Source organism: Lactuca sativa, chromosome 6 (genome assembly GCF_002870075.4).
Source record: "Lactuca sativa cultivar Salinas chromosome 6, Lsat_Salinas_v11, whole genome shotgun sequence".
In the NCBI taxonomy this organism is placed as follows: Eukaryota; Viridiplantae; Streptophyta; class Magnoliopsida; order Asterales; family Asteraceae; genus Lactuca; species Lactuca sativa.
The window spans coordinates 80,884,729-80,895,831 of record NC_056628.2 but is presented as its reverse complement, the minus strand read 5'-3'; positions in this window follow the sequence as shown (position 1 = coordinate 80,895,831).

Sequence of the window (11,103 nt, the reverse complement as noted above, 5' to 3'; positions counted from 1 at the left end):
ACTACACTGTTTTCTTTGCTCATAACTGCTTAATATGAATTTTCCGTTTTTCAGACGTATTAACTAGGGTTGCAGTTTGAGTTATTTGTTTCATTTGAGATTTTTCACAATGTGAAGTAATATATCATCTGGTATCTTATAATAGTTGTAATGACACTATATATTATTCAAAATATGAATTAAAGCTCAATAGGTCAAGTTACAAAGTGTAACAGCCCGGATTTCCAGGTATCTTTATTGTTTATGATTTTGGTGTTTTGAGAGGGGACTCGGTGAGTCGGAGCTCAGACTCGCCGAGTAGGGATGCGATTCTGGACGCGGGATTTGCCTGGACTCGGTGAGTCCAGGATATGGACTCGGCGAGTCCACGCTGTTTAATGAAACCCTAATTTCTCGGGTTTGGGACCTATTTAAAGGGCCTTATGGCCGTCATTTGTACCCAGCAGTCCATAGAGAGAAACCCTAGAGTGCTTTAGCGATTTGAGAGAGAGAAAGGAAGCATTTCTTGACCCTTATGTGTTGTTTAGCAAAGAAAAGGGAGGTTCTAGCCAAGAGGAAGCAAAGGAGGTTGCTATTCTGTGGATTTGAAGCTTAGATCATCGATCTAAAGGTATGATTTCGGCTCATCTTCTGTTTTGTGAAGTATATTTGGATTTAGGGTTTCTTGTGGCCTTTGTTGGGTTGATTTGATGGCCAAATAGTCCCTTGCTAGTGATGAGGCTTTGGATCTGGATCCATAGAGGTCCAGAGAGCCTCATTCATCAAGCTTTATGAAGAACAATGGAGGTTATAACCTTGAGTTGTGATATTTGTTGATAATTCTTCATATATGGACATATAGAGGTTGTATGTACACCAAGTTTGGGGCTTTACGTGGTGAAGCAGTCTAGGAAGGCCAGATCTATGAATTGATGGAACAGATCTGACCTTAGAAGCGAGTTTGAGTGATTGCATGGCATGGACTCGCCGAGTCCGATGAGCAGACTCGGCGAGTAGCTTGAAGATTGCCTTGGATCGGCCAGTGAGTGGTCCAGTCGAGTCATGGGCTGACTCAGTGTGTCAGGGCGAGTTAGGGAAGGGTGGTCAAGTGGACTGAGTCGAGCTGGGACTCGCCGAGTTGTTCTTGAGACTCGGCGAGTTGAGTCGGGGTGGCCCCGCGATTCTTCCAGGTGGAACTCGTCGAGTCAGGGGGAGTACTCGACGTGTAAGAAGGGAATCCTAGAGAGTTGGTGAAAACGTCTAGACTCGCCGAGTTGCCCTTGTGCACTCGCCGAGTCTAGTCAAAGTTGACCGTTGACCGTTGACTGTTGACCAGAGTTGACCTGTGTTGACTTCTTAGGGATAGTCAACCTTAGAGATAAAAAGTGTTAATTAGAGACATATGATTTTATAGGAGGATTATAGCTCGGAGGATCGGGCACGAGGGATTTCAGGATTTGTGAGTCATCGAGATACGCGAGGTGAGTCTTCTCACTATACTTTACCTTGAGTAGGTAACCAGAGTTATGTGACAGAGTATTGTATGTTATGTATGCTATATGTTGTACTGCATTATTTCTATGTGATTATGCTGTGCATGTTTACAGAGTTTGAACCGGAAGGTTCCTAGAGTTAGAACCTGAGGGTTCACAGAGTTTGGGTGTATGGACCCATAGAGTTATAGCCTCGAGTGGCTAATATGTGTTTTATGTGAGGTATTTTAGGGAACTCACTAAGCTTTGTGCTTACACTTTTAGTGTTGTTGTTTCAGGTACTAGCGATGACCGTGGGAAGGCGCCGGCTTGATCCGTACATACGCATGGGATTTTGTTATACTTGTGATCTTGGGATTTTGTATAATGTGAATTGAGATTTAAACTTGATGATTTTATGAAAAGTTAATGGGAAATGTTTTTATAAATTGTGAAAATTATTTTGAAATTTACGGTGTTACACAAAGAGGTTTGCGATGAATTGATTGTCTACAGTTTTAGCCTAAATTGCGGGATGTCACACCTACAACAAGGTCAATGGTAAATGGTGTACAAAAAAAGTGACTAACCGTGAATAATAGCGAGAGTTTGTTACCCTTATAAGTCATTTTCCCGACATAAATGTGTCATACATATTGTCTATGTGGACCATAGGAAAAAATGTCTTTCCTAACATCATTATCCCATATTTCAAGCGATAGCATTAGAGAGTCCATGTTACTAAGGTTCTAATCAGTCTTATTTTTTATACTAAGGAGATTCGAATGATATGGTTTGGAGATACTGATTTTCAAAACAAGTTACAAAAAATAGTTAAATAAAAATATTTTATTTATTTATATTAAAAAAAGAATTATATATATATATATATATATATATATATATATATATATATATATATATATATATATATAAACTTTTCTTATAAAAAGAAACAAAAGCATCGAGGTTTTTTTATTCTTTTCTTCAAAATATGTCAAAACCTCTTATACCCAATAAGAAGATTATCAATACAATTTTCTTTAAAATAGAATGTGATAGTCAAACTTTTGACTTCAAAATTTGTTAGTATCTCTCATTGACTCAATTGTTTACTTTTTCTTATTGATCGGATTCAAACAAAGCTTTATTATCCTCTATAATGTGATATGGAGCTTTAGTTTCTCATCATACGATTTTGAAAACAAAGTCACTTCGTGTTTGAAGTCTTTTTATATACTTTTTTAATTAACATACAAGAGAGAGAGAGATAGAGAGAGAGAGATGATATCCTAACATGTAGTACGAATGGTTATAATAGGGGCGACAATAATGCATTTAAAACTGAAAATGGTTATAGAAGAAAATATCATATATTAATTAAGTAAGTTTCACATAAATCAAATATTATATATCAAGTGCGGAAATCATATGGGGAGGATGCAGTGCCATCATGTCGGGTCCTTCCCTTTTGAACTGGAAGTACCTGAAACAATAAACATAAACTATAAGCATAAAGCTTGGTGAGCTTCCCAAAATACCACATTTAACATACATATAAAATATAACAGCACGTGGCTGTCTCAGGTCCGTAACAACCCCTGCGTCTGTATCAACCCAAAATAACAACAAGTGGTTGTGTCAGGTCCAAATCAACCCTCGAGTCTGAGTCAACCCCGAGCCCATAATTGCTTCGAGCCCAAACTAGCTCAATAAATAAATCATACAATCACATCATACAAAATCATACAACATCATACAATTTTTACTCATACAATACAATGGGTCGGCCTTGGTGCCTTCGGCCTACTAAAGGTGGTAGGAAGACTCGCCTAACAGATAGACAAAAAGCTGAAATGACACACTGCTCTGAAAGCCATGCTATTGGTCACCTTTACAAATAACAGTAACCAAAGCTCACATTACCATTCAAATACCTAGAATACCCCTAGGTCAAACCCTAGTCAAAATTCAGGTAAAAGTCAACTGAGTCAACCAAGTTGACTCAGTCAGTATGCGGGACGTACACCTTGTGTATGCAGGGTGTACTTCACAGTTGAACGAGGAACGACGAGAAGACCTCGTACGTTCAGTGTACCCCTCGGTACGCCTAGCGTATGCGGCTACTTACCACCCCTCTTATTAAGCGCTTAATCCCTTAAGTACTTACATCTAAATTTCAAATCTAGGAAAAAAAAGATGTTCTTGACCATAAAGTCTCCAACTTTATGGTTTAGCATGGCTAATAAGACCTTAACTCCAAAAAACCTAGTCTTTTAACCCATTAAGACCATCTAGCACTTGCATAGAGAGAAACAAATGATCAAAAACCCAACTTTATGACTTAAGACCCCTCAAATCCTCTGAAAGGACAACTCAAATGCCTTGAAGTAACTTCTACTCACAAAGACCAAGTTTGGGACAAAAAAGGAATAAATTTGAACTAAAACTAGATCCATAAGATATCTTCACCAAGGTTGAAGCTTTTTACCTCTATAAGATGCATAAAGGAAACAGGATGTTGGATCCACAGCCTTGAGCGAAACACCACCACCTTAATGCTCTTCTTTCCACTCCACAAGCTCCAAATGGAACCAAAAATTGCTCAACAAGATTCACAATGCACAAATACTCTTTAGGGTTTCGAAATGAGGAAGGATGCTGAAGATAAGAAGGTGTATGTGGCCATAAATGTATTTAAATAGGGTCCAAACCCTAAAATTTAGGGTTTTCACCCTGGCAACATACCAGCGTACACGCAACGTACGAATGCGAACCCGGGTACGCCCTAGGTACCCAATATGTCTCCTTAATTATGAAATTGCCACCGGGGACTAATCTTGCAATTAAAGTACAACTTCAAGGGTTAAAAGGAATACCTGAATAATAGATGTTACAACTCTCCCCCACTTGAACTAGACTTCGTCCTTGAAGTCAGTTGCAGCGAATAAATCCGGGTAGTGCTCTCGCATCTCCGCCTCAGGTTCCCACGTCCATTTGGAACCCTTCCGGTGTTGCCACTGGACCTTGACCAGTGACACTTCTTTGTTGCGCAGATCCTTCATCTTCCTATCTAAGATTGCCACCAGCCTCTCCACATAGTTCAGGCGATCATCAACCTGAATATCATCCAGAGGAACAACTATGGACTCATCGACCACTCACTTCCGAAGTTGAGACACATGGAAGGTGTTATGGATCTGGCCGAGCTCATCGGGAAAATCCAGCTGGTATGCAACCTTGCCCACCCGGGCTGAAATCCTAAAAGGTCCAATAAATATGGGGAGAAAATTACACCGCTTCCAAAATCGGATGACACGTTTCCAAGGTGACACCTGTAGAAGCACCAAGTCTCCCACTTGAAACTCGAGATCCGAACATCGTCGATCGCGCAGCTTTGCGCGACCCACAACCTATCGCGCACCTGAATTAACTCACTAGTATTGAGTACAACTTCTGTACTACCCATGACTCGATGCCCGACCTCCCCCCAGTAAACCGGGGTCGTGCATCTTCTTCCATACAACATCTCAAATGGTGTTCGGTCAATACTGGAATGGTAACTAATGTTGTAGGAAAACTCTGCTAGTGGAAGGTAAGTATCCCAACTCCCTCCAAAATCCAACACACAAGCTCGAAGCATATCCTCGAGTGTCTGAATCATCCACTCGCTCTGGCCATTGGTCTAAGGGTGGTATGTTGTACTAAAATGGAACTCAGTACTCAAATCCTCATGAAAATTCCTCCAAAATCGGGAGGTGAAACGAACATCCCAGTTTGAAACCACAAAAACTGGCACTCCATGCCAAACTAATACCTCTCGAACATAGATGTCAGCTAACTTCTCTGCGGATATACCCTCAACAATCAGTATGAAATGTGCACTCTTTGTCAATATATCAACAATGACCCAGATAGAGTCAACACCAAGTGCTGCCCTTGGCAATTTTGTGATGAAATCCATGGTAATCTCTTCCCACTTCCATATAGGAATAGGTAAGGGTTGCATCTTTCTGTGGGGTCTCTGATGCTCGGCCTTAACTTTTCTGCAATTCAAGAACCGCTCCACAAACCAAGCTATTTCCCTCTTCATACAAGGCCACCAATATCTCAGCCTCAGATCCATGTACATCTTCATGGCTCCTGGATGGATAGAGAAATTTGACTTATGTGCCTCCTCTAAAACTGTCTGTCTCACCCCACCTGATGTCGGAACCCATACTCTACCATACTGAGTCAACAGCCCCCGACTGTCTCTGAAAAATAACGGAATCTATCCTCTGATTTGCTCGGGCTTCCAATATTCCTTCTTCAATACCTCCACCTGAGCCTTCTTGATCAAATCCATCAAAGGCGAAGTGACAGTCTTCCTCAAGCAGATATCCTGAATAGATGAACATATGACCTTGCGGCTCAAGGCATCGGCCACCACATTGGACTTTTCAGGGTGGTACAGGACCTCACAATCGTAATCCTTTACCACATCCAACCATCTCTGCTGCTGCATATTCAGGTTTGGCTGGTCTATCAAATACCTACACGGAACCCCATACAGATAATGCCTCTGGATCTTGAGGGCAAACACCACAACCCCCAACTTCAAATCATGTGTAGGGTAGTTCACCTCATGAGGTTTCACCTGTCTCAAAGCGTAAGCAATCACGTGACCCTTCTGCATTAGAACCGCTCCTAAACCCGAAATAGAGGCGTCACAATAAACTACCAAATCATCCAAACCCGCCGGGAGCATGAGAATTGCGGCCTCACACAATCTCTGCCTCAAAGTCTCAAAAGTCAACTAATGATCAGTCCTCCATCGAAAGGTCACATTCTTCTTGGTCAAACGGGTCAAGGGCACTGCAATCTTGGAGAAATCTTGGATAAATCTCCGATAATACCCTGTGAGACCTAAGAAACTCTGAATCTCAGATGCGGTCCTCGAAACCTCCCACCGCATCACGGCCTCGATCTTGGCCGGGTCAACTAAGATACCCTTATAGTTGACAATGTACCCCAAAAACTGCACCTCGTGCAACCAGAACTCGCATTTGGAGAATTTTGAATAGAGCCTCTCCCTCCTTAGGGTCTCTAACACCTCTCACAAATGCTGCTCATGCTGCTCCTTGGTCTTGGAGTAGACCATAATATTATCAATGAATACAATCACAAACCGATCCAACATCGACCTGCAAACTCGGTTCATGAGGTCCATGAACATTGTTGGTGCATTGGTGAGCCCAAATGACATCACTACGAACTCGTAATGGCTATAGTGAGTCATGAAGGTTGTATTTTGTACATCTTCGTCCCTGACCCTCATCTAATGCTACCCCGATCGCAAATCAATATTGGAAAACCAAGATGCACCCTGAAGTTGATCAAACAAATCTTCAATCCATGGAAGTGGGTAACGGTTCATCACCATTAGCTTGTTCAACTCCCAGTAATCAATGCACATTATGTGTGAACCATATTTCTGCTTCATAAAAAGAATCGGTGCTCCCCATGGAGAACTGCTCAAACGAATAAAACCATTGTCTTGTTGCTCCTGAAGTTGCGTAGACAACTCTTGCATCTCAGGTGGCGCCAGGGGATACGACGCCTTGCTTATCGGAGCTGCACCGGGTACCAGATCAATCTGAAACTCAACCTACCTCTCGAGAGGCACTTCTCATAAATCCTCAAGAAATACATTGGGGAAATCCTACACAATAGGCACCCTGCTCAACTTTGACGCCCCTCAACCCGCGTGTCTGCAAGATAAGTTGGGAACCCAAAACAACCTTGCTGCAGATATCTCCTGGCCCTCGCAACCGAACAGAGAGTTGGCCCATGTGAGGCTCTCTCTCAAGGAATAATCAACCCCCCACTTGGGGTTCAAACTCTCACTAGTTGTTGCTCGTAATCAATCATGACCTCATTGAGGCCCAACCAATCCATCCCGATGATAACCTTAGATCCTTTCAAGGGATTCGACACCAAATCAATAGAGAATCTCTCACTAAACAGGTTCAGGACACATCCCTGGTGAATCCTCATAGCACTCACAGTGCAATCATCTGTGATCTCAACCTCTAGAGGGGAATCCAAAGTTTCGGGAGCATCGCAAAACTTCTTGCTGAGCGCAAGAGATACAAAGGATCGGGAAGCCCCCGAATCAAACAAAATATGAGCGGTCAAACCATTGACTAAAAAGGTTCCTATATGGAATCAAGGCATAAATATAAGCAAGAAATAAAGAAAACAGTATAAGATAGAGGTAAGACACATACCCATAATCAGATCTGACATTGCAAGGGCCTCATCAGAGGTCAGCTGAAATGACCTGCTCTTCACCACAGGAGCCTCCGCCTTGCCCTGGCGGCCATCAATAATCTTCAATGTGGCTGGCGCAGGCACTGCCATAGCTCCTCCTGACAATCTCGGGCAATCTACCTTTTTATGTCCGGTCTGATTGCAATGGAAGCAAATCAATGCGCTCTAGGGGCAATCCCTACTCATATGACCAGTCTACCCATACTTGTAATAGCCTGAAACCACTGACCGACACACCCTACTATGCTACTTGCCACACTTGCTACAATGGCCTCAGCCCTACTAGCCCCTAGAATGCGAATCAAAAACCTTGGGCTTCTTGGTGTGCCCCACAACAGTCTGCACATGCTCCTACTTGTGCTTCGACCGAAGCTCCAGCTCAATCTCCCAATTATGGGCCCTATCAATCATATCAATCAGGGTCTTCCCCCCCCCCCCCCCCCAAAGCTCACAAACTCCTTGATGTCATCTCTCAACATGTCATGTTACTTTGTCTTCTTCATCTCCTCATCCGCAACATACCGTGGAACCAAAAGAGCCCTTTCTTGAAACTTGGCAGTGATCTCCACCATAGTCTTAATAGTTTGATGAATGTCCTGGAACTCCCTTGCCAGCTGCTGCACCTCGATAGCTGGTGCAAACTCCTTCTGGAATCTCTGAACAAAATCCTCTAGGTCATCATTGTTGGGTTTTATGTACTATAACACTCCTATGGTGCACATACAACCCTAATGCTTTGGATCTAAGTTTTCTCTAGTTATACATGCAACAAAAAATTATGCAAAACATGAAACCTATCTGGCATACAAATTTGGTACATGAATCATAAAACTTGTTAGAAGAATACCTCTTATTTGTAGCATGTAGTTGTTGGCCTTTCAAGAGCTTATCACCTCAAGTGTGATGCCTCAAACAAGTCACAAACACCAATAATAATTGGATGAATATGAGAGAGAGGTTATGAACCTAAAATCGGCTAGGCATTCACCTTAGGAGTCATAGGGCCGATTTTAGCAAGCTAGGGGTTCGTTTTATAGTTTGGAATTCCTAGGGTTTCTGTAACATCCCAAAAAATACAGTCTAAAAATTTCATTTTAATTTAATACAAAAGCCATAGTCATTAAACAATCATATAAACATCATAAACAATGTATCTCAAAACCATCATAACATTGATTAAACATATCAGAGTATAAACATCCCGGGCTAAACAAATGATGTGTGCACTACAATCTTCCCAAGCTCCTCTTTTGAAAACTGAGTACCTGAAACCAAAACTGAAAACTGTAAGCACGAAGCTTAGTGACTCTCCCCAAGCTACCACATACCATACACATAATCACATACTGGGCCTAGCCCACTGCATCGGGCCCCTCCTGGCATTAAACCAAAGTCCGAGATAACTTGGGCCCCACCCAATGCATCGGGTTTCGCCCAGCATCAGACCGAAGTCCTGAATAAATTAGGCCCCGCCCACTGCATCGGGCCCCGCCTGGCATCGGACCGAAGTCCGGCATAACTTGGGCCCCGCCCGGCGTTAGACCAAAGTCCAGAATAACTTGGGCCCCTCCCGGCATTGCACCGAAGTCCAACATAACTTGGGCCCCGCCCACTGCATCGGGCCCTGCCTGACATTGGACCGATGTCTGGTATAGACTGAACATAACGAAAACATAAACATATAACATAATCACATATACTGCATCGGGCTTGCCTAGCATCAGGCCAAAGCCCAGAACATATAAACATAACATAAACATGCATGAATCACAAAGACATCAAGCATACATAATTACTTCTCGGGATTTCCCCGACATTGGAGCAAAGTCCAAAAAACGTAGCATATAACATGTAAGCTAAACCACTACATCAGGCCCCGCCCGTCATCGGACAGAAGTCCAGTATACATAACATATAATACATAAGCTAAACCATTGCATCGGGCCCCATCTGGTACTACTAACATCTAAACGGGTCGACATTGTGGCCTTAGTGATGGGTTTTATATACAAACAATCATATGTGTGCATGCAACCTTAGAGTTGGATCTATGTTTTCACTATTAGTTATACAACTTTATGAACACAAAAAGAAACCTAGAATGCTACTATTATTTTTCGAAATTCATATATAAAACAGAATACATACCTTTTGTTGTTATATAGCAATAACAACTAGTTCTTGAATTTCCTTAGCTCTTTAAAGCAAGTACCACAAGTGTAGTACCTTTAATGGCTCACAAACACACTAGGTGAAAGGATGAATATGGGAGAGAGGAGAGAAGGGTATCTTGCCCTAGATTTCGTCCCTTTTAGGGTTTCCCAAGGCTTGGACGAAATCTTAGTGCCTTAGGGTGCTATTTATACTTAAGGCTAACTAGGGTTTCAAGGTGTAAACCCTAATCCCTTAGCTTAGGGCCTAAGCAAGTCCATGGACTCCTTTCCTTAAGCCCTTGGAAGAAAACTCTTAGATCCTTCTAGGATTTTCATTCAAGCCTTAATAAAGGTGATCCAATGGCCCAAAGCCTCAACTATTGAATAATTAAAAAATAGCTCTTGTACTTTCAGTCAGTTCCTTTAATCCCAAAATTAATTCTAAATTAATTTCTGATTAAATACTAATTAATAATATGATTCCAAATTAATATATTAATAAATCATATTTATACCCTAATTTATTATTCTTAACAATAAACCAGCCTCTCTCCTCAACAATCATCCTGTCTAGTCACCAGTGTGAAGGCAACCCAAAAGGACCATGCACAATCAGTTCAAGTACATACCAAAATAGTTATGGACTTAGACACTAATCCAACAGTCTCCCAATTGGATAAGTCTAATAACTATTCTGCGTACAACCTCAGATCCTAATTAGCAATCGTAGCTTTCAAAAGCCGCTGTTAACTCTGATCTTATCAGAAGCGTGTCCTTTAGATAAGGGATCATATATTCCTCCATTCTTGATATCGTATAGACTTGAGACATGGATTGAAATCATTCTCTCAGTCTATGTGTTGTTTCCCGATTTTTGATTTATGACGACTGATAATAGACTACAATTGAACACATCAAATTAGTCCCGGCTTGGCCAAGCGCTTAGGGTGTCATCACTAAATCATCGAGGGGCCCACAGATATCGCTTTCGTCCTACTTTGGATAAAAGGAATGGATAAACTTTGATTCAATGCTTGCTTACACTCACTTACCGAATCACACACAACAATGTGTTTTATAACACCAAGTTACTGGTGCGTTTACATATTATCAATGTGTAACCGACTCGCAAGATACAACTCATACATCTCGGATTCAAGAATATAAGATGTTATCGTCTCACC